Source organism: Lagenorhynchus albirostris, chromosome 19, assembly GCF_949774975.1.
Source record: "Lagenorhynchus albirostris chromosome 19, mLagAlb1.1, whole genome shotgun sequence".
NCBI lineage: Eukaryota > Metazoa > Chordata > Mammalia > Artiodactyla > Delphinidae > Lagenorhynchus > Lagenorhynchus albirostris.
Window position 1 is genome coordinate 45,015,241 of NC_083113.1, and position 24,309 is coordinate 45,039,549.

General features: G+C 48.9%; 1 protein-coding gene and 1 long non-coding RNA gene across 6 annotated transcripts in view; one reads left to right on the forward strand and one right to left on the reverse strand.

Moving 5' to 3' along the window:
• ZFHX3 (zinc finger homeobox 3) overlaps positions 1-24,309 on the forward strand; it is a 280,930-nt gene that overhangs the window by 202,366 nt on the left and 54,255 nt on the right. The window lies entirely within an intron of this gene.
• The window catches only part of LOC132510348 (uncharacterized), a 57,355-nt gene continuing 49,407 nt past the window's right edge, over positions 16,362-24,309 (reverse strand). Inside the window, exon 6 of the long non-coding RNA XR_009537288.1 lies at positions 16,362-16,692. This is a non-coding gene — a long non-coding RNA (uncharacterized LOC132510348). The remainder of the gene's footprint in view (positions 16,693-24,309) is intronic.

A 24,309-nucleotide genomic window follows, 5' to 3' on the forward strand; every position in this document is an offset into this window, starting at 1 on the left:
TTCACCTGCTGGAATAACCAGAAAGCCAGAGAGAAAAACCACCAAGTTTCTGGGGCATAAGCATTATTTTCCGTATTCCTGGTGCAGGGGTTGAAACAGATCCATTTTCATGTTTGCTCTTTAAAGGAGAAACCTTCCCTTGATTTCCAGATGACTCTTGGCACCCGCCCCCCCCCCCCCCCCCCCCGCTGAGGTGATAGGAGCTGGCTCAGAGGATATACTGAGAATGAATCCATTTTCTTTCCTCTGTCTCTGCAGAATAAATTAGAATTTGCCTGATTTAATAAAATGGCTTCATCTCCCTGCCGTCTTCGCCATCTCCAGAGTATTCCTTCTGCAGTGGCCTGCTCTTCTACAATGGATCTCGGCACCGTATCTCCTTATTCCAGGATAGTGGTTTCATATGTGATGCTTTCCCTTGCACTCTCGCACAGGCACCGTGTCACACATGTGTGCACATGCCAGCTTTGGGGGATCCTGATGGCTAAAGATGCAGAAATTTGTCACCAGACCTCATTTTCCCCATTGTCAGGCGTGATGGTTTATAATTGATGTAGCGGTCGGTGCAATTTGTCGTCCGTCTGCCATTAACCCAGCCTCCTGGAGTTGATGTGACCACAATGTGGAATGTATTTTGGGGGGAAGAGAGAGAGGTTGAAGATGGAGGTTTGCAGCATGAATCTTCTCACTCTGCCCCAGCCCTTTCTCTATTTAATTGGAACATGTTTATCTCTGTGTATGGTGGAGTACTTTGCTATCTCCCTGTTGCTCTCAGATGGACTGATGGAAGTTTGTTGTTGGAATTGGGGATGGTTTTTCCATTTGGACCTCCCCCTACCCCTTAAATTTGTGTTTTAATTTCTATTTCCTAGGTTGATTTTTTTTTTTTTTTCCTTTCCTTTCCATTCTGACACTAATTATGCCAGCCGCACTGGGAGCCCTCACTGCTGGGAGGTACCCAGCTAAGTGTTAAGAAGGGTTTTAAAAACAGGCTGAACTCTTTCTTAATGAGGCTCAATCGGGCTCTCCTCCGGGTGGTTTTGTTTTGCTGATCTGTCAGTTTTTCAAGGATTTAATTGCACTTTTTTTCGTATTAGTCTTTGAAATTGGCCTGTACAATCTTGCTATAAAATAACATTTTTTTTTAAAGCAAAAAGTTAGTAGCTTTTGTTTCCCCCCTTTTATTGTTGCTGGGAATTTTACTTTTTCACTTTCATCTCTCAGGACCATCTTCTGCCAGTCACTCTTGGGGGCTAGCAGTAGTGAAGAGCCCAGAATGGAGTGGCAGGAAGGGCCCACAGAGGCCACAGAGCCTGAACTCCAGGCCTCACAGGCGATTTCCCCATTTCTTCGGCTTCTGTCTTTGGGACTTTGATAAATGCAGCTCAGCTTATGTCTCCGCTCTGGGTCTGCTCTGGGTCAGGGACTGGGAGAGGCACAGCCGCTGTTTCTTTAGGCCCGGAAGTGACAGATTCCATCCAGTGGTGCCAGGCCAGCTAACCAGCATCTTGATTCTTCAACCATGGGAGGTGGAGGAAAGGAAGAGTCCTAAAAGACAGAAGGCAGGAGTCTCCAGGCAGGGGAGGGGCAGAGAAGCAAGGCCATAGCCTTTATGCTATTATCTTTATGGCATAGAAAAACATGCTTGAAGCAATCAGCATGAAATTCTTAATTGCTTCACTTACTTCTGCTCTCCTCATGGGACAGATTGTGCAAATGCCGGAGCTGCCAGGACCCTCAGGTTAGCACACTGTCCCTGCTGCACACACTATTTTTAACTAGTGCTTTGTTTTGCAAAGATGCACAGAGCTTTTCCTTTCTTTCTTTTTTTTTCTTCCCAAGGATGCTAATAAACAGCAGAGGCAATAAAGAGCTGCTCCAGCCACCCTGACAGCAGCTACGCTTACTAGGCTGCGTGCCTAGCTCTTTCTCCCTGCCACCCTGCTTTCTGCTTCCTCTCTCTGGATTTCTTCTTTCCCTCCCGTTTGGTCTGAGTTTTGGCTTAAAAAAAAAAATTTTTTTTTTTAATTTTTGCTTCTGAGTTTATCCTGTGAACACACCAGTTTCCCTTTCCCCCTTACCACTCTCCTGAATCTGATTTGCATCCCTCTACTTCTGTCTCTTCTGATGTGTATCTTCCTCTTTGAGATTTCCAGTCCCCTCTCATGAGGATGTAAAATCCAAGAACCAGATCTCAGAGATTTCAAAATAAAATAAAAGTAAACTCTGCTTAAAAAACACTTTAGCAGGAAAGCCGGGCTAATTGTAAATCAATGGGTCTTAAAATGCAGCATCGATCTCCAGTTAGAAGTTTGAAGGGGAAAGCAGTAATTACTGCACCAGAAGGTAGTTAGTTTTTCCTCTTAGTAAGTTCTGGGCAGAAAGAAGGCTCATTAGGGCAGCACTTTGGAATCTGAGTAATTAGTTTAAAAAGTACTTTTGTGGTGTTATTCCCTTGGCTAGAAATTATTGGAGTCTTCACAGATTTATAGCTCAATTCTGATAAGATTTGATTTATTATTGTGTTTGGTGTGGAAGAACCTTGATACGGAATCACCCAGGTGAAGATTCAGGACAGTGTGGATCAGAGTCTTGGGGACGAAGAGGCTTTTTGGAGTAGGTGGGGTTTGATTCTTTCAAGATTCCAGCTGTTCACTGAGAGTATTGAATATGGCCAACTTGGGACTCTAACATGGGAGCCCAGTTACACCAGTCTTGGCCAACTTTGCCGTCCCTCAGGTGAGCAAGCAGAAACCTTAGTAAAGAGAGGTGATTTTCTTGTCAGAATGCATGTTGACATGAAGGTTCAGTGACCTGGTGGGGCATAACACAGCCATCCTCTGTCACCCAAGGCAGGTCTGCTGGAGGGTAAGTTCCATGAGGGCAGGAATGTCTCCTTGTCCAGTTGGATCCACAATGTCTGGGACTTGGTAGGTGCAAACTAATGATATGTTTCCTGACTTGGCAAATAACTAAATGAACAGACAAGTCGTCTTCTCTTAGAGAGAGAGCTCCTAAGCCCTTGTGTTTGTGGGGGGGAAACTGCCACGGAAGCTTCTTTCTGGTTAGGTTATCAGCTGCCTCTCTGAGCGGGTCACTCACTCTTGCAGACCAAGCAAATGGCCCTTTCTTAAAGGGACTGGGTTTTTGCTTCCATGGAAGGTCATCAAGAGGTCATTCTGCTCCTTTATGTTTTTATTGTAAAGAAAATACACGACACGAGACGGTACTTTTACGTCAACTACGACCTTACACCGAGGCGTAGCTCGCTCCATTTTGCCGCAGTATCTCTCTCCTGCCAGGGTGGTATGACTAGTGGGTTAAATGTACATCAGAGTGCGTTATCAACTCAGAGCTGTGAGTTTTTAAATTCTTACTAGAAACTTCACGTTTTCCGCATTCTTTCCCAGAGGGGTTCTCTGAAGAGGGCCCTCCACTGTTGATCTAGTATTATATGTAAGATGGAACAGTGTGGTTTGTAAACTTTTATTAGTGGAGCCCCCTTTCTTAAAAAATGAAAACTAATTTGAACCCACTAAATAATGTTTTTTTAAAAAGCTTTATAACTATAGTTATTTTAGGAGTTTAGATTTGTAATATTTGTGTGTCAAAAAAAAACCAAACAAGAATAAAGCAGAGCCGATCAGCATTTTGATCAAAATTAAGAGCTATGGGAGGTAGTTAAATAATCTGGACTAAGCTTCTGTTTTGTTATGTAGTTTGTTTTGGTTCCATTATTTTACAAATCTTCATTCACGTGGAGGAGTAGTTCCAAATGGTAACAGTTTTCAGCAGTGTGCCTGGTAATCTAAATGGCAGAAGTTGTTTTACTCGGAGGTCTACACAATAACTAGTTAACTTAGCCACGAAAGTTAATGCCCTGGCTTCCAGTGTGTTAAATTTTGGCATATATCACATTTGAGTATGTTTATTATTACAGTGTTTAATAATAACCAGTAGACTTTTTGATAATGGCCATTCTGACCAGTGTGAGGTGGTAGTTTTGATTTGCATTTCTCTGATAATTAGTGATGTTGAGCATCTTTTCACGTGCCTCTTGGCCATCTGTATGTCTTCTTTGGTGAAATGTCTATTTAGGTCTTCCGCCCATTTTTTTTTTTGCTGTACGCCGGCCTCTCACTGTTGTGGCCTCTCCCATTGTGGAGCACAGGCTCCGGACGCGCAGGCTCAGCGGCCATGGCTCACGGGCCCAGCCACTCCGCGGCATGTGGGAGCTTCCCGGACCGGGGCACGAACCCGTGTCCCCTCCGTCGGCAGGCGGACTCTCAACCACTGCGCCACCAGGGAAGCCCTTCCGCGCATTTTTTGATTGGGTTGTTGGTTTTTTTGATATTGAGCAGGGCAGGAGTAGAAACGCAGATGTGGAGAACGGACGTGTGGACACAGGGGGAAGGGGAGGGGAGGGTGAATTGCAAGATTAGGTTTGACATAAATACACTACCATGTGTAAAATAGACAGCTAGTGGGAACCTGCCGTATAGCACAGGGAGCTTGGCTTGGTGCTCTGTGATGACCTGGATGGGTGGGATTGGGGGGAGGGGAGGGAGGTCCAAGAGGGAGGGGATATATGTATACATGTAGCTGGTTCACTTCACTGTACAGCAGAAACTAACACAGCATTGCAAAGCAATTATACTCCAATAAAAAAATAAATAATAACCAGTAGCTTAATAACCAAGTTAATATGGAACTAGATTCAGAATTTGCAGAACCTTGCAGCATCGTGGGGTTCCCCAGAGAACAGTTCAGGCACCATTGCACTACAGGACACCACCTACCCTAGAAGTACACTGGGACTCTTGCCATTGGAAGAGCCTAAGGGTGTTCTTGCTGAAAAAAATTCACTGTGGTGTGGAACGGCTGATAAAGGGTCCCTCGTCTGGGTGTCTCCCTGTCACTTGAATCAGATGACTGCTGCCACGTAGAATGCAGCCTTCTGCTCCATGTGAAGAGTGGCTTTACAGGTGGAAGAGGTCTCGGCCTTCGCTCTGCAGCCTCGTGCCCCTCCTCTCTGCTCTCTGTCAGTCTCCATCCTGAGAGGGTGTCACCCAGCTGGGGCATCTCTCTCTAGCCCCTGCCTTGGTCTGTTCAGGACTCGCCTCTGTCCTGTGAGCATGGAAGAACTGCTGGTCCACGTGGAAAAATGTCACTTTATGTTTATAAATGAGAGGAAATATTTCTACTGTTTATGCTAGAAGCCCCAAGCCATGCTTTCAAACTCTGAGAATTATGTCCCTCAGCGTGGCCTCGTTGGCCTCCTGTGCTCTGTCTCTGCTCTACCCAAAGCTGCTTTCTTCCTCGCCCCCCATCTGCTTTTCACCACTTCTTGTAGCTTGCGCCCTCTCTCCTTGAGTTAAATGTTTGTGCTTGCAAAGCTTATTAATAGCACTAGCACCGCTGAGTGGAATAGTGATTTGCTTCCCCTTTTTAATTTAATTTTGGCTTTCAGAAACAAATCTGGAAGAATATTTCAAGCTGCTCCCTTTTGAGGTGAACTCCAGTTAATCCTTTTAAAGCACGTCTTGGGGGGTCAGGTATCCCCTGTGTACTCTCCCAAAGCCATAGGCACATCAGCTCATCCCCTCTGAAGTGGCGTGAATGCCCCGGTGGTCGCTAGTCATCGGTGAGGCCCAGCTCTAAATCCATGGCTCTGTGCATTCACCTGACACCCCTATCCTGGAGCCTTTTCCAAAACAACCTACCTGAAGACATGTTGCTGCCCAGGGGAATTTTTTTCCCCAGCTGTGACTTGACAGTGATCCTAGTGCTGTTCAGAGGATTTAGTGAGCACATTTCAGCAAACATCAGAATGCCACTTGTGTGTGTAAATTGACTGGTGGTGATGGTGGGGCGGTGGCTCCTATGTGACAAGCCCTTTCCATACTGGAGCTTGGGATTTAAGATGGGCAGGCAGTGGTTTCATACAGAGTCCGTCCGTTGGAGGCACTGAGTGAGGTGGATGCCGTTAGGTGTGGTCGGCAGGTGTGATTGTGGACCGGGGGTCTGGGGAGGCTTCCCCAGGTGTGCTGAGGGCGGATGACGGTGGTTTGTATTTTCAGGCTGGTCCCATCATTGCCTGGAGTATTGTGCAGTGTCCAGCCTGGAGACCTCATCGCCTCTATCATCGGTGCCTAGTCTAGAAACTTCTCCTGATTCCTGCAGTCCTCCTGTTTGCTGTGACAGTCCCCAGCCCCTCACTCCTGTCCTTCTAGCTTATGTATCCTGACGGAGAGCAGCACTTTTGTCACCAGAGAACAGGGAGACGTGATTTTCGAATGAAAGTGGAGGCCGGGGGTAGGTGTGATTTTGTTTGTTTGTTTGTTGTCTTGATAGCTGAGCCCCAAGTGGCAGAGAGAGACCTGAAGGGGAGTTGAGAACCAGGAGCTCTGAGTGAAGGGGTGCCTGGCGTGGCTTTGTCTCCTATCTCTGAACAGCCTGGGGAGCAGACGGCAGCCGCTGGCCAGGAATTGATTGCATTAATTGATATGCCAATAAGAGAGCTTGTTACATCCGCCATTGGTTAGGAGGCCAGCTAACAAGCCTGCTGATCAATGGCACCAATAAAGGTTTCCTCCATTAATGAGCAATGTGGTAATTAATGTCACCCATAAGCCAGCAGCCTGGCTGGCTACCGGAAGTGGCCGGGCAGCCACCCCACTCGGGGCGGAGTTGGGCCTTCAAGCGGCATCATGGGCTGTGAGAGAGCCTCAGACTCTGGAGGGTTTATTCCAAGTGGAGCAAGGAAGGAGAGCCTGGAGCGTTCAGAGCCCTGGCCGAGGAGGCCGATGGAGTCCTGGCTGGGCCCCAGGCCACAGCGCGGCTGTGTCCGCCTCGTCCCCCATACCTGCTGGGAGGAGAGCGGGACGCACTTTTCTCTTGCAGTCCCTTTGGCTGCAAAGCTTTCCCACGCGAATCTCTCGGGGCTCTTAGGGGCGTGATGGAATGACTGAGTCCCCGGGTCACTCCGGTCCCAGCTGGGCACGCTCTCCCCAGGGACAGCCCCCCTCAGTGGCTCACACGCACTGCCCTGAGCCCCTGGAGGGTGGGCCGTGGCCTCCTCTGGGAACCGTGAACAAGCGGTGAAGTAACTAACATCCCCCCCACCCTGCCCCAGCCCCCTGCCTCCGTGTTTCACCAGGAAGAAACATTTTGCTAGAGGAAAGAAAGAAAGGAGAAACAGATGATTTGAAGCCGTGCCTCTTTCCTTCCCCCTGGTTTTCTGAAATGACATCAGTGGGTTGTTTGCCAAGCATAACCTGGCAGCCTGGCGGCTCTGCCTGACTGCCTGAGATTTCTGGGGACCGTGCGGCTCGCCAGCTCCAGCCGTGGCAGCGTGCCAAGGTGACGTTCAGTGACTAAGCAGAAACGAGGGAGAGGGAGAGAGGGAGGAAGAAGGTATGTGCGGTTGGGGAGCTGGGGGAGAGAGTGGTCCCGGGGCCGGGTGTGGCGTGGGGAGACGTGGAGGCATGTCCGGGTCATCCGAGGAAGAGGGCGGGCGTCGGGGACGCATTGGCGGGCCAGGGAGTGTCCCTGTGGCACCGGGTGGGGGCAGGGAAGCGGGGGGTGCAGGGCAGCAGCCACAGATTCAGCCTGGGTGGTGGCCAAAGGGGTCTGACCTGGGAGGGAACCAAATAAGCCCACGCGAAGGTGACAGCCCCGAGGGCCTGGAGCTGCTGGGAAGGCTTAGAGGAGCTTTTATCAGCATCAGGCCCAATACTCCTCAGCGGCGTTTCCTTTGCATTGTTAGGTATTGACCCTCAGAGACCCCTTGTGGGTTCCCTAATTGAAAATTAATACTAGATCGATGCCCTGGGCAATTTGCATATTGATCATAAACAACTTTGAAGGCACCAAGTGTGCGCGGCAGATCAATAGGGCTCCTGAACAGGCTGCAGAGGGAGCACCTCCTAGTACAATGCACTCCGAGAAAGGTTAATGATTTGGAAAGTTCCTAACCGCTCAGCGCAGGGAACGGCCCCGTACCGCACGGCGTCAGCGAGAGCAGTTAGTGTGGGGCCCGAGCCGCCCCCCGCAGCCACCCGTCCCCAGCAGAGGGGAGGACGGCTGAGCTGCTGTGAGACAAGGGCTGGCCCTGAGTGTTTTTATAGTTGCCTTTTTTGGTGGTGGATGAAGTCTTGGGGCAGTTTATTCTGGGAAGTGTGCTGTGAAAGGCCGCGGCCAAGTTAAGGCTCCAGTAATTATTCTGGCCCCTTCCCCAAAACACAGTTCTCCCGGTGGCTTGAATGGAGTGAAATGAGGACAGGGCAGCAGCTCCCTTTACTCAGCCTCGTCCTCAGGCTTCCCGTCACTGGAATCCCGAGCTCGTGTTCGCTTTAAGCTGTGATGGGTTTGGCCCCGTTTTGCATCCTGTTCCATTCACCTCCCAGTTTCTGGCTTTGGGCTCCTGGCCCATCACTCACCCTCCCCTGCTGTGTGCCTTCATGTCCTGCTCTGGCATCAGGTCTTGCCTTTCTGGTCCATTCCCAGGTGCTCTCGTGGATCCCCAGCAGGCCTGGAAGGTGCTCCTTCAGGTGGCCCCCTTCACCTGCCCCCTGTTCGCTTCTTTTGTTTTCCTCCCTTTCTCCCTCTGGCCCAGATCGGCTCCTCTTGTCTCCTGGCCATAGAAGCAGTGTGTGGACCAGCTACCCTGTAGTTGCTCTGGATTCCCCCATTCATGTTTACAACAAAGCTCAGAACACTTGAGGACCTGACCACTGATTCTGCCTTCATGCTCCCGGGGTACCTTGAGATGGCTGGTCTGAGGATCGGGGCCAAAGGCAGCCTGAAGAGACAGGTGATGCCCGACTACCTGGCTCCAGCCCCGACAGTGGAGGGTGGTGGTGCCGGTGGCGGTCGCTAGGGGGAGACACCTCTTAGGTAGTGGTGAGTAGAGCGGACTTTTTTCCTCAACAGCACAGCTCCCACCCGCACCCCGCCCCCACCCAAATTCATCTTGTCCTAAGAAGAGCTACTGTTGTAATAGCAGCCCTGTCAAGGTCACATCGCTTTAGATGGTTATTAAGTTTGCAAAGTGTGTTGAAATTCATTGGTGTGAAAGGGCAATACGGTTTCAGAGAAGGGACATGCAGAATGGTTGGTGGATAAATTTCTAGGTTGGAGCTGCAGCCCTTCTGCACCTTGAGTCCTTCACCCCGTCCTGGCGCTGTCCCTTCACCTTCACAGGGAAGTGCTTTGGACCATGGTGGTCTGGTGGCTACTCCTGGTGTATGGCTGTCTAGCCTGTCCACGTGCTGCGGCATCAAAGGATGGTCCATGTTCCCTCTCTCCTCTTGGCGTTTCGTCACCTCAAGGTCAGCTCCTCCCCACCCGCCAGTGAAGGGAAAGGCTCAAGGAGATTTTATCTGTCTCTGCATTTACATATTACTTGTACTCATACTTAGAGAAATATGGTAGCCTTTCCCCTGGGAAGCGCTCCCAGGGCAACTGTGCAAGCTGTGTAGGTTGTCCCCACGTGCACAGCACCCTGCTCTGCTGAAGGGGTTGAGCGAGGACCCAGGCCACCCCAGATCTGACCTAACAAACAGGGCGGCAAGTCCGGGGCTATATCTGCCCAGAGGGAGGGGTGAGGAAGGGGAGCCCTTGTTCCGATTTTCACACAAGTACCTACATGTTAGCAGTGCCTCTGGCCCAAGGATGGCTGATAAGGCCTGCAGGAACTTGCCCCCAAGGCCCAGCTGAGCTCATCTCTGAGCCCCTCCCCGCTCCGTGCTTGCTATTCTTCCGGCAGCCCAGCCCGCCTCCCTCCTTGGGCCATTGCGGTAGCTAGCTGTTCCTCTTAGCCTGGAAGGCCTCTTGTGCTCACACCCTCACTTCTTTCAGGTCTGGGTTTGAGTGTCTCCCTCTCTGAACTTCCTCTATGAAATAACCCCTGGGATTCCTTTTGTCCCCTGTCCCTGCTTCCTTATCATTTTGTCCCTGCTCCCTCATCAGCGTCTCATAATATGTCCACTTGTCTAGCTGCTTTTTGTCTATCCTGCCCCCCGCCTTCTTCCTACCCCTGCTCCTGGAGAGCAGGGACTCTTCCTGTCCTGTTCACAGCTGTATTCAGTGCCCAGAATAGGTGCTCCATGGATGTGCGATGGGCGGGCGAGTGCACGGATGGCACAAGCAGAAGCGTAGCTTCTCCAGGGGAGCCCACAATGGCAGCTCTAAAGGGAGCCAGTTAAGAGCACGGGCCTTGGCACCAGCTCTGTGGCCTTTGCCAGTACTTTAACCTCTCTGAGCCTCAGTTTCCTCATCTGTGAAATGAGGGTAATAATAGTATCTGCTTCAGTTGAGTGATGACTGTGCTACTACCATTATGATTATCATTAGATAATAATGACTTAAGCAAATGGAGGCTTTCAAGGTGCCTGTTGTTGCTTCTCACGATAAGGTTCTTTGCAGTGAAGGATTTTACCCAGGCAGGAGAAGAGGAAGGTAGCCGGCATTTTTGTGCCTATCAGTCCCACTTTGCTAGTCCCTTCCTTCGTCTCTTTCCAATCAGGGCACTTGTGATTATGTCAAAGAAAATGTCATGCAGGCCAAAAGCTCCTGGGGCAGGATGGGGGTGACCTGACGTGGAATGTGGGAGCACATGGAGGTGGGGGTGGGGTGGAGAGTCGGGGGAGGCTGGAGAGCCCCTGTCAGCTCGATTCTGGGCCAGGTGTGGCTGCAGCCCCGCCAGCGCAGCGGGCAGGTGCCGGGCCGTCCCCGTGCATGTGATTACTTCATTACGGGTAGCCTTTCATTGGCTTGGCCGCGCTGTGCTGATGAACTGAGACTGGGGACAAGAGCACCTAATTGCGGGAAATAGATTCCCATCACAGGCCTGGCTGCAGCCAGAAGTGAGTGTCCACGTGTGTGTGTGTGTGTGTGTGTGTGTGCGCGCACGCATGTGTGTGTGCGCACGCGTGCGTGTGCGTGTGCGTGTGTGTGTGTGTGTATGCGGGTGGGTGGCCAGGTGTTCATGTTCTTCCCTGGCTGCACCTCCGCTGCCTTCCTTCCCTTCCAGAGCCTCCTGGGCACTGGCTGCAGGCCCAGTGAGCAGCATCCTTCCAGACCTGCCTCTGTTTCCCCTGCTTGGAGCCTCTTGCATTCCGCAGCGCAGTCTTTTCATCACCCTGAGGGACGGGAAGCTGCTGGGGGCTGGGGGTGGCGCACCTGTTCACACACCTGTTCTTTCTCTTGTTCAATCCATCTCCTTTCGTCTGTTTGTTCACCTTCAGTCCTGTCTGCGCCCTCTGCTTAGATCTCCATGAAGACGGAGAGGGGGGAGCTCTGGTGCTGCCCTTCTTAATTGAAATCGCATTTCATTCATCTGGGAAATGAGGCAGAGGAGGGGGTGGAGCCGTTTTCCACCGGCAACTGATTCTACACGAGGCCAGGCTTGAAGATACCAGCTCCAGGAATACATAGCACGATCTTAAGAAAGAATTTAGGAAGCAAAGCCATTTGCATAAAACTAAACTGAAAACCACATAACCAGCCACATGGTTTTAACCACCACACACACACGCGCAAAAAGTCCTACTGTAGTGCATTTTCTCAGTACCAGGAAATTAGTGGCTCAGGTCACCAGAGCGTCTGAAGCTGGTCATTACTAATCAGTTGTTTACAGCGAAGAGATTTTTTCTTCTCCTCCAGTGTTTTCTGGGCCTGAAAAGACATTTCCTGGAATCCTGACTGAAGTCAGTGTGTGCAGTGGGCTGGTGATTCGCATAATGGCTGGCCTGGGGTGGCAGGTTGCCTCAGTTACAAAGAAGCACGGGTGGCGTGAAGGCAGAGCAGAGAGAAATGGAGAGCCCTCACTTGACACCCTCTGACCTCAGCCAGTGGAGCTGAATGCTGGAGAGCTGGGACTGAAATTGCAGTCACTTTAGATTATTTGGAGTGAGGAGAGGCAGGGAAAAAAGGGTCTGTTGACTACAGGAAGCTGAATTCTTCCTCTGCTGAAAAGCTTATTAATGGAAGGGGAAAAAGCAATTACTTGGCTTTTGCTAGTTCTCTGTGGCAGGGATTCAGGACTGCAGCGGCCCCTTGGACCTCACCCTGGATCCAGAGTATCTCTAATGGGCACCACCCCAAGCCATTTGGGGGCAGTACTTCTGGGATTCCCCCTCTTCCAGAAAGAGTGTGGAGGCAGGGGGTGGAGAGAGAGAGGGAGAGCATGAGAGGGAGAGGGAGAGAGGCAGGCTTGTCCTGTCTTTAACGTGATGGTTTTCCTTTGGGTACCACGTTGCCGGTGGCAGGAAGTTAACAGGGTACTGTTTGCTTAGAAGCATGCATATCTGTGTTCTTAGGGGCTGATTTTTGGTTCATTTTGGTTTGGGTGAGGCCATTTTTATCCATGCTGTGCCTTTTGTCTCAAAATACAAAGCAAAACTAGAAGTTGCTTTGAACAACTATGGTACCACTATTAGAATCCATTTGCCTCAATATCACAGCTTTCATTGAGGAAGATTCCTGAGGAGCCCGCGTCCAGGGAGCAGGGTGCCAGGCCTCACCTTTCAGTGCTTCTCTGCCTGCGTGAGTGTCACCATGACCACTTGTTCCCTCCATGGCTGGTGCCCCTCGGCCGCCTTTGGAGACCCTCCTTTGGGCTATCTCACTGTGTGGCCTTGGAGCCCTTCCCTTCTTTAGGCCCTGGTCTCCTAGTTTGTAGAATTGAGGTGCTTCAGCTCCGCCAAATCTCTCAAAATAAAGGCAGATCCCTCTGATGACCGGGTTGCTGCAAACAGCCATTATTTCTCTTTCCCAAATCTGTTTTACTCGTGTTCATGCTTTTATGCCTTCTCCTTGTCTGGACTACCCTACCTATTTTATATTTCATATATTTACATTTATATCATTTAGAATTTCTAAAGCACACATTTTTGATTTCACTCCCTTAATTGTATCAAGCTAAATTTTATACAGCTCGATTTTTTAGTCCATTGATCCATTTTTGTCTCCATTCTTCAACTTCTTTTTCTTTAAGGCCCAGTTTCTGTCATTTCGTTTCTCCTAGAACAATTCCTGTCCAACCTGTCACCAAAGTGTTTTAGTAGTTGAGTCAGTTCATAGACTAATAACTCTTTTCAAAAATTGAATTTTTTCTGCCATAATATGTATTTAAGATACACTCTTACCTAGGGTTTTTTCTTTTTTTTTTGGAAAGTACCTCATTGGTTACTGTCTAAATCCTCCTCTTTATTCCGCCTCCTCTTCCTCCTTTTTTTTTTTTTTTAAATTTATTTATTTTTGGCTGTGTTGGGTCTTTGTTGCTGCGCACGGGCTTTCTCTAGTTGCGGCGAGTGGGGCGACTCTTTGTTGCGGTGCGCGGGCTTCTCACTGCGGTGGCTTCTCTTGTTGCGGAGCACCGGCTCTAGGCGCACGGGCTTCAGAGTTGTGGCACGTGGGCTCAGTAGTTGTGGCTCGTGGGCTCTAGAGCGCAGGCTCAGTAGTTGTGGCACATGGGCTTAGTTGTTACACGGTCTGAGGGCTTCTTCCTGGACCAGGGCTCGAACCCGTGTCCCCTACATTGGCAGGCGGATTCTTAACCACTGCACCACCAGGGAAGCCCTCTTCCTCCTTTTTATGTTTAAAGATGTTGCTCCGTAAGTGAGGAATCATTCACTTTTTCTTGCTAATCATTGGACGATCTAATCTTTAATATTGCGTTGCATTTTAGCTACTTTTCATTCACACCTTTGGCTTATTTGACTGCTTTTCTTGCTGTAAATAGTGGCCTTACAAAATGAAGCAAAAAATTTTGCTTGGTGAGGGTTCCTTTTCCTTATTTGCTCTACTTAGGGTCCATATTCACTTAGAAAAAATTGTCCACTTTTGAAAGTTTGAGGAGGATTCTAACTTAAGGATTTCCCTGTGAGAGGTTTCTGGTACTTTCCTCAGTTGCACTGTGCACACAGAAGAACTTAAACCTCCAAAGTTGTTTCTTTAAAATGTAAACGTGGGCTACAAACTTGTATATCTCCCTTATTCCTGCCTGTCCGAAGAACCAACTCTTTGTCACAGAATCGCGCTTTCTGCCCAGGTCCTTGATGACTTTCTCATTTCATGACAACATTTTCTTTCTCTTTGGTTTCATGTTTTAGTTGTTGACAAATGTTCCCACCATTAGAGAGAATGGGTGTGAGTCTAGAATTTAAGTTCTTTGTTTGCCTTGACTGTGACTGTGGTTTTTTTGCTTTTTTTTTGCCTCGAGATCTATTGCAGGATAAACTTGGGGGTGTGTAATGCATGCTTTGCTTTTCAAAGGATACCAGGCTGTTCTTAGATCTAAGAAACACCTTATGGGAGGAAAAGCCGAATAGATGCTTACAGGGTCTTAAGGCCGAGACTAAAATACAGTTAGTAGCTCTGGCAGATTTGAGGATGGGCTGCTGTAGCTGAAATCGCTGTGAGAGGGCAGGTGTGGTGGCGGGGAGAGGTGGCATCATTTTGTTAAACCGTAGAAAAGGACCATTTCATTGTACAGGATCCAGATTTTTAAAATACAGTCTTTATATTCAACCATGGGCATAACTTTGGAAGTTTCTAAAAAGGAGGAAGAAGATCCAAGAATTTTCTTTCTCCCTTTGGGCACAAAAGAGCTATATAAGGTGCATGTTAAAAATGACCACAGTTTAGCAATTCCATCTGCTTTTTCTACCATTAATGTAGGAAAGCTCTTGAACACAAGCCTTTGGATTTTCTCTTTACCTCAGCTTCCTGCTTCACTTTCTCTGTGGTTTCCTAGGAAGTGTCAACTAAAACATGTTGCTTCTGCTGCCCGCATTTGGGGACTTGATGGTTTTGGGCACTGGCCCAGTTTTTGACTCTCCACGTGAAGGTGCATCCTTCAGTGTCTTGGGTGTGACCGTAAATGCTCGAGTCAGAGGCAGGTTCTTTGCCGCTTGTACCAGGTGGTGAACATGAACACGTGGTAGTCACCTGAGGACTCCCCAGCGTGCTTGGAGGTGTAATACTGTTCTGGGCCACCACCAGGTTCACGTGTGTTTCTAGCGCTGCATTCTGGGATGTGTGAGGCTGTTAACATTTGCGGTGACCTTTGTGTAGCTTGGGTCTGGCCAAGGGAGGGCAGGGTTAGCCAGTGCTTTTCTGGGTACAGCATTGCCTGAAGTCAGCCTGATGTCTGTTTCCCAGATTTGGTTTGGAAAGTGGAAGCCTTTGTTTGCGCTTTGTTTTTATGAATCAGCTGGTTTTACCAGCTGTGCATATAAGTGGCCTGTGATCATGCAGAATGAAGCTCACTGACAGCCAGCCCCTCACGCTGCGGCCCGTGGATGGGAGTCGACTAATATTTCTGCATGCATCCTGTGCTCCACAGGGCAAAGCTCTTTTCTTAATAGGCTAGAGACCCTTTGGACGGTGTGGCCATCAGTGAGGCCACAGAGGGGCTAGAAACTCGAGTCCCTCATTTGTGTGTCATGTGACTCAAACCCCTGGTGTCATGATTTTATCTTTCTCTGTTGAGTGCTAATCATTTGGCGAAATGTTTACCTGCTACAGAATGTTTACCTGTTTCTCTTTCAGTTTGCTTTTATGCATGTCCTGTCCCCAAATATTCCATCTTTCCCTTCGGTGCTGTCATATCGTGTCTCCCCCGCATTGTGACACCTCGGCTCTGCACGGCCACCCCCTACCCCCCTCCTTGCTATCATTCCCGTATAGATTGCGTCCATCAGCATTGGCGTTCCCGTTACCAGAGCCCTCCCACAAGGTTTCACTTATACCCATTAGGTTCTAATCACCATCATCAAATATCACTTCTGGTACATCCTGTTCATTTCCCATACACCTTCATTTGTATATAGATGCTTAAGTACACTTATAGGCCTGCCTTGACTTTTTTTTTTCATCTATGTATTTCCAACATTTTCCAAGTAAAAATAAATAAATTAGGGAACACATCATAGATTTTGTTTTGTTTTGTCTTGCATTAAGCATAAGGTCTCTCTCTGACAAGCCCAGTCAGTTTTGACTCAGAAGGTGATACCAGCCTTCTTTAATGGAAACTGTTAAATTTTTTAATTTACACTTTTTCTATCACTCATGTGTGTTTGTCTCTCTTGTCTTCTCCCCGCTAACCGTGGAAGCCTGGCAGTGTTTATTTCAAACCGGGTGTTACTGAAAGATGGATGCTTGTAGGGACTGCTCAGTCCTCACACCTGGAATGTTAAAAAGCTTTCAGGCAGATCTGTTGGGTTGAAAAATGTCCCTTTCTGTAGAGGAGGGGGGACGAGGGGGGAAGCGGTGCCCCACCAGAGAGGCTTCCCTTTGTCACCCCCATGTGGTCATGACCCCGCAGTTCTGACCGTACATCCAGACACCTTAGATGATGCGTTCAAATCCACATTTGCTCATATTCTGATGAGCAAACTTAAGAGGCCATTCTTCCTCCATCAAGACCCTCCTTCTGCTTGCCCTGGCTTTTTCACCTTTGCCCATCAAATATTCTGCCGTTAAGACGTCACCATTTACTCTCTGCCGTCTTCCATTCTCTCTCAGTAGCACACTGAGTTAGAATCAGTACTTTTCTCCATGACTTTGTTTTTAACGGATGAGGGAGTGGGGAACCACCCTTCTTGGTTTCAAGGACCTTCTATTTTGCTCGCCTCTTCTTTCCAGAACATTCCAGTTTGCTGTGAGGTTAAACTGTGCAAAATACTGTTTGAAAGAAAGGAGAAAAAGAGAAAAGGACTTGTCAAAATGCATTTGTTAGATCACGTTTTAAATGAAGTACAATTGAAGGTAGTTTTTGTCCAAAGAAAGGAAAAACCCCTGCAAATCCGCTGAGCTCCCAGAGAGCGCACCTCCTTTGTCGTCGCCCTGACATTGAAGTGTAATTTTTCATGGTTATTTGGACTGGAAAATGGGGGGGAAGGGGAGAGATGGGCCTGCGATTATTTCCCATAAATGACAACACAATCACATCACGCTCTGCTACAAACATGCTCGGGGAATTTGCCTTTTTTACATTTCATGTGTGGAAGTAGCAGCAGCAGTCACGGCTTTGTAGAAATCCAAGGGAATTAATCCCCGCTGAACCCAGTGTTCTTCAGATTCTTGGGACATAGCTGGATTTCTGGTTTAGTGTGGATTCTGAAACCATTTCAGGGCTTGGGTTTGTATTTTACAAACTGGAACTCCCATCTTTCAGTTATTTAAAAAAAAAAAAAAAAATCTTCCCGGGAATAGCCACCAGGCGAGTCAGCGACATATTTCGTTCCGTTGTGCTTTGTCACCGCACATTGGCTTTCATCCTTTCTGCACTTCTGCAGGGGGCAACCCAGGTGCTTTTGCTGAGAACACAGATAAATGGAACCGTTTGCAATACCGGCTCTAGGTGTTTCCTCCCTTTTTCTCCTCTCGTGACCCCACCCACCCCCTTAATTCTAGCGCGGTTTTGACAAGCTGTTCAAATGACCCAGTGGCTTTGCCCGGAAGAGGAGAAACGGCACACAGGAGGACAGCTCAGAGCGGGGCGGTTTTCTCCGGGAGGCCCAGGCGGGCTGTGGACCCGCAGAGCGCTCTCTGGTGCCCACGCTCACGGCAGAGGTGAGCTGAGCGGCAGGCAGATGCAGAGGCTCTCCCAGGCGTGCCTCCTGGTCCGCTCTTTCTCCGGCAGGGCTGCGCACACCGGCTGCAGCTTCCCAGGCCCCCTCAGGCTGCACAAGCCCCATTTTTCTTGTTTCTATCAACAGTGGCAAGATCTTCAAATATACAAAAGCATAAATGTTCTCTATTCTCCAATTAGTCATTTTAATAATACCCGGCCTTGCCTTCAGAGTGTTGATTCTTTTAGCCTGGCGCCAAAGCCAGGGGCAGTGGGGTGGGGGCGGGAGGGAGGGGCAGGGCGGGCGCGAGGGGCCGCTTCCCGCCCCCCCACTTTCCTGGCTTTGCCCGTGTGCCCGCAGAGCCTTCGCCGCGGCCCCGTACCAGCGAGGCTGGCGGGCCTCCACCGCCTCGCACGCTCTGTCCAGAAACTCCAGGCACGGCGGCCCCGGGTGTATTCGGTAAATGAACACCTAGTGGTGAGAAGAATTCTTGTGGTAAAATGATCACTGAAGGGATCCACGTGAGAAAGGAACACGTCAGTGGAGGGTGGGAGTGGGTCTGATCTTTTCCAAGTCCCCTGTTCCTCTCCCGCTCACACCCTCTTGCCTCTCAGAGGACTGAAATTCTTTATACATGACATCTTCAAGAGGGCAGTTATGTTTCAAACAACTGGTTAGCACTTTGGTCACATTTAAAAAAAAAAAAAACAAACAGACATCCCCTGGGGTGAGGAGATCCCTGTGGGGCTACCAGGCTAACCCCTGACCGTTCACTCCAGCTGGTGGGGAAGAGTCCCCAGCAAGATGGCCTGGCCTGGTGGAGAGCTTAGGCGGGTGAGGAAGTGGGAAACGCCGGAGACAAGGGCGACCTGGAGGGGGAGACCCACCTCTGCCTGTCCCGTGCTCTGTGCCCCAGACCTGTGGGAGGGTTTGGAGAGGCCGGGCAGGCGGGAGTGCAGGAGGTCAGAGTGCCTGTCATCCACCTGGAGAGCATATTTTTCACCGAATGCCTTGGACTCTGTTAGTGCACTGGAGTTCTCATGTCTGCTGGGGAAGAAATGGCATCTTATCCTGAGAAGGTAGGAAAATATTACACTTCTGATGCACAAAGCAGCGCCCCAGCCTTGGAGCCCCTGCCTGCCCCACCTTCCTGCCCTCATCCTTCACCCCTGCAAGGATTCCTGCCGGGACTGTGAGAGTTGTATCTCATAGTGTTCCGCTCACCAGTGTTGACTCGGATCCTGGGCCCTTCATGTTGTGATTTGACTATTTCTTCAATTAATCTATACCCTGTTAAGATGTAGGAAGCGGAATGGGCAGTGTTTGCCAGCAATTAAAAATAATATTCAGAGGATTACCCATAAAGGACTCCCAGGGAGGCGTATAAGTTCCCTATTTTATGTGCATGGTGAGAACGTGCGGTCACCTCCACCAGGATGCTAAGTCTAAGGACTGGTGTGTTAAAAGGACAGTTTGCATTTGTGGTCGGCAAAAAGTACCTTGATTTAAGGGAGAATTTCTGGGGCTGTGGTAGTGTCACTCAGAAAACCTAATGGCTCGAAGCTACGTCTCAGGCAGTTTCCAGCCACGTCATCGGGGCTGGAAAGACAACGTGGAGCAAAACCGCGGCATTAACACGTGAGAAAGTGTGTTTGAGAGTGTTGCGGGGTAGATTATTGCGTCCTGAGTCTGGGAGTCACTGTGTGTTTGCGGTGTAGCCCAGAGCACATGGAGTGTCACCTACTGATAGGACCTGCAGTCACCATTCAGTGAGACCGCACTTGCCAAAGTGTCACGAGGGAGACCAGCACAGTTAGCGGCCCACCCCTGTGGGTGTGGCCACAAGCGCATTCACCTCTCCCTCTGCGGCCTGGAGAGGGAAGGAGAACTAGGGTGACGAGCTGGGGGCAGCAGAGCCGTCTCTCTGTCACCATGGCAGATCACATCCTGTTACAAGTTACTCTTGTAGCAGAATTCTAATGCACTGGATCTTATTCAAAATAAGTGATCTAGACCTTAGCTGTCATCTTTCATATTGTAGGATTTGATTTGACCTCTATTTGCAAAGTAAAGCATACATACTTTGTAGAAGTACGTCCAGCCATTAGAGGTTTCCTATGGATAACAAGAGGCCAAGAGGGTTGGACAAGCTGGACTGTTCGGCCTTCGTTCTCCAGTTGTTACGGTCAGCACTGCAAGAGGACAGCCGATGTAGGCCAAGGTGTCCTACAGTGAGTCTCTAGTTACAGGAACAAGGAAACAAGACACGGTCGTGGAATCCCTCCGCCACCACCATGGAGGCTCCTGAAAAGTAGCCGCCACCCTCCGTGTCCCTGCTGGTCAGAGTGTGCCGGGCCTTTCCCGCCCACTTCGCGGTTGTCCTTGGTTAATTAGGTTGAAAATGGGGAAAGGAAGGGCTTTAACCCTATCTTCGAAGTAAGCAGATTGGTTATTTTGTTTTTCAAAGAAGAAGTCCGATACACAATTAAAACTTGTTTCTGGTAAACCTCATTCCAGGAAAGATGAGCTTTTAACAAAAGGCTTTTGACAGCTGCAGGCTATTTCATTTTTTTTAATGCCGAATGAAAAATCAATACATTTTTCTGGGTTATACATATTCAGAACAGGCCTGATATTTCCATTATAATGGAAAGTGGGTGTCTGTGCACATCTCGCCTGTCAGAGCTGCACTGCCGCATTTTCCAAGCCACTGCTAAATATTTCAAACCTGATTTGATTGTGGTTCATGACAGCTAATGTTTCTCAGCTCTTGAGCCTGCCGACAGGCAAACGCACTTTAGCTTACCGCCCCCCGCCCTGAAACATTGCTCCCCGCAAAGAAAAGGGAAAGAACAATTTCATTCTTCAGGGATCCCAGACTGGCGTATTATTTAAGTAACGCGGTCGCCTGAGCCCTGGGTACGGACACGCTGGTTCTTAGGAGAATTTCCAAATTTCTGCCCTCGAAGCCCAGTGGGGGGCTTTGCCAGGTGTGGGGGAAGGTTTAACTTAGTCCACATTATCCCGTTAAGAGTTAGGAACAGTTAGGACTAATCTCAGTCACTGATGGACTCCCCTTCCTTCACGTCTATAAGTGACTTGTAAAGTACGCCCAGCGGACACGGACCTCAGCCCTAGTTATTTGGTGAACAGTATCCTTTTTTAGCAACTGGCGCGTTTTTTTCTGGGTGACGCACTCGGAGTGTGCGCGGTGGTGGCGGGTGCTGACTTTGCACTGATGCCACCTCTGTTTTCGCTTCTGCCTCGTGCTCCTTCCACAGACCAATTTCCAGGTTGTTCATAAAATCATTGCAAATCCCCATGGGGTTGCCAGTTGGCACACACACCTCCTTCCGGAGCCGACGTCACCACAAATTGGGAAGTCATGCAGTCACCTTCACCAACGTGCTAAGTGTAAGGTATGTTAAGAGAACAGTTTGCGTTTGGGGTAAGCAAAACCACCTTGACTGAAGGGAAATTTTCTGGAGCTGTGGTATCATCACCCCCAAAACCTAAGCTGTCCTAGGAACCCTTCCCTTTTAGAATTGTATTATCTGCTGAAATTCTTACACCTGAGGGCTCTGCCCTTAACCAGGAGACATGAGCGAGTGCTAGTGAGCGCTGTATGGGAGAAGCAGTTGTAAAAAAAGAGGTGGTGATGGAAATAGATTTTTTAAAGGCCTTCAGCCGGTCTTTTACATGGAAGTTGAAGGCAGAAGGGACACCAGACTTCACAATTATTCAAGATGTGCTTCTATTTCCCTAACCCTTTACCATGAAAATAAAGCCCAACAGGAGGAGTGCCCGAGTTTGAGGGCTCCTGTGGGGTGTAGCCACGAAGCAGGAGTCTGCGGTGGGGGTGGTGTGAGGCGCCTCATCTGGAGTGTCCTGAAGAACAGACCTTCGGCCGGAGAGGTGCGGGCTCTGCTGCTTCCTGCTAGAACCGGCCGGGCGTGGGGAGCAGAGATGACCTCCTCACCCCGGCCCTGGCTGCGCCCCTGAGAACGCATTCCTGGTGTGTTCCGGTTGGGTTCTGAAATAGCGTTCAATTCTTTGGGGAGAAGAGGGTTTTGATTTTTTTTTTTTTTTTTTTTTGGCCTTAAAAATGGCACAGTGGCTGTTGTCTGTCTTGGGGAAGGGAAGTAACTTTGTCTTCTGAGGGAAAAACAGGATCTTCCAGATAAAACCGGATTGTCGTCCATCAGGTCTTCACTTGTTCCCACCATCTGTCAGTAGCTGATATTATAGGGGAAAAAACCCCCCAGACTTCTGTAATGACCCCAGCCAGTTGCCACTGACTTCACGGGGGGGGGGGGGGGAGAAAATGCATTCTGTGGTCCCCTCTGCTCTGTGCTCTGTGAGCGCGTGGGTATCAAATCTACATTCCTAAAGGGGACGTGGGCCACCTAACCAGCCGCGGGAGCTCAGAGTGTTTCAGAGCTGGACGCCATCCTGCCCCTGGTTCCCACGTGTTCTGGCGTGGGGAGACTCAGGCCCTGCCCGTGGGTGCCCAAGGCCCTGGTCTTAGTGAGGTTACAGGAGGCTTTGGGGACCAATAAAACATACCCCACGTACAGAGCACTGTGGGCCCAAGCTGTCCAGACGAATTCATAGTTTATATCTCTGTTTTTGAATCGTATCTCTACCTTTATTGGTATTCAGAGCTCACAGTTTTCTGGTTACTGTCAGCCTGGGCTTTCATCCATTTTAAAGAGCTATTTTTTTCCTCTTGCTGTTGATGATGATGGTATCAAGACAGATGGTGTAACTGCTTATGAATGTCCTATTTTATTTCCCCGGGACCAGACAGTTCACTTGAAGACGTGTATTATTTCCACATGCTCAGGTTAGGCGGCCCAGACGGTGTCTGCCTCCTGCAGCTAGCTGCCCTTCCAGGCCTCGCCATGCAGAGGGCGACACCTGTAGGTCACGTGTGGAACTGCAGGGGAGCACCTGCTTGGCTGAAGGGGACCTGGTTTTCTAGCTGGGGGCGAGGACACTGATCTGCTTGTGAAGGAAGCTGGCTTGTCCAGGAGTTTCTCGATCATTTCTTCTTCCACCAGGCATGTAACAGCTTTTTGGTGTTTAATATATCAGAAATGATAATACTAAATCTAAAAACTTAAAGAGGACTTTATTTTTAAATCTTTAAGAAAAAAAGGAGAAAAAGAGAGAAGCAAAAGAAGTTCCGGAGTCAGCCTCTATCCTCTGCCCTCTCACTGGAGCTCAGCTGCCTTCACTTTTCTGCTTATAGCAGGGCAGGGAGGGAAGAAAGCAAAGACCCAACTAGGCTCATAGAACGAGGGCTCTGGGAATAGTCACAAAGGGCCATGCGGTTTCCTTGCTCCTTGCATGAATCATATGCTCATTCTTCAGTCTCTGTCTCTGGATAGATTTGTTCAGGAAGGTTCAGAGAACTGAGGTCAGTGCCAGAATGACCATGAGTTCTTAACTCTCTGCTTGGGTGGCTGCAGCCCACATAATACGTAGGAGAGAGGCACTGGCCTTGGAGCTAGCCTCCCAGTGGGTAAGTTTTTTCCGTCCTCTGCAGAGCAGCGCCCTCAGACACTGTTCATCACGTCAGGGTGTTCCCTATCTTGTAGGTGTCAGACTCTCCATCTAGGGTGATAATGTGTGTGTGTCCTGGAGAGGAGGGCCCGTTGAATCATCTCTTTGTATAATCACATTTGATTAATGTATGGATACATACAGATATTTTGTATCATAGGATATATTGGGGCAGTTGAGTATGTTTTAAGAGACCTAGCTACTTTGGGTAGACTCAGTTTGATATTGATTGACTGAATGCTGGTATAACCTTTCAAAGATGGATTTTGTAATTACAGTGTTGAATAGTTTTATCCAAAGCCTAAAAATGTGCATTGAACATCCTGCCTGGACATAATTAAGACGGTACATAGAGCGTATTGTGTAACTTGCTTATTATAGCTCAACTAACCCTTCGTATATATATTTTTTTCCACTGAAAAGGATGTACCGTGTTAATATGGTGCTGTATATCTGACTGACTTCAAACCAGGTTGCCTGATTCTTCTCTGTTTGAACTAGGGGTGGGGAGACTTGATGTTAACTTGACTGTGCAGTGAGACAGAAAGGCAACATAGAAATTATTTGTGGAAGCCTCTTAGTTGGAGAGGAAAATAAGCAGTATTTCCTCTCACCCATGTTCCCCATGACTGCCTCATACATCCCCTCTTGGTGGTAATGAAGACATGTTCCTTAATCCCTAGGTCCGTTTTCCAGCTCTTGGTCTTCCAGTGTCTTTTTGGGAAGAGTTAGGAAAATCTGGGTCTACATAGATACTTTCTTCCTCAAGTGTTTTATATACCCTCTGAGGTCAATTTACTTTGAACTCTTTTTACTTCCTTTGTGAGATGAAATTTAGAAATTTTCTGGAGGGTCAGAGGGTATTACACCTTGAAATGTTGAAAAGTAGAGTTGGGGCTAGAGGGACCTAGGGCGATGTTGGAATAATTCCAAGTTCATGGACCTAGATTGGACCGTCACCTCTGGTCCCGTGGATCTGGTCTAGCGCTGGCCTCGGGTGACAGACGTGGGTGGCTGGTTTCAGTGTCTCTACGCTCAGGAATTTGTGCTCTTCAAAGTCTCCTAATAATTTAATCATCAACCCACCTTGGTTTGCCTGCCTTATTCATTCATTTAGCCCATTCTTAATGAATGTTTTAGATAATGATCCAGAGGGCCA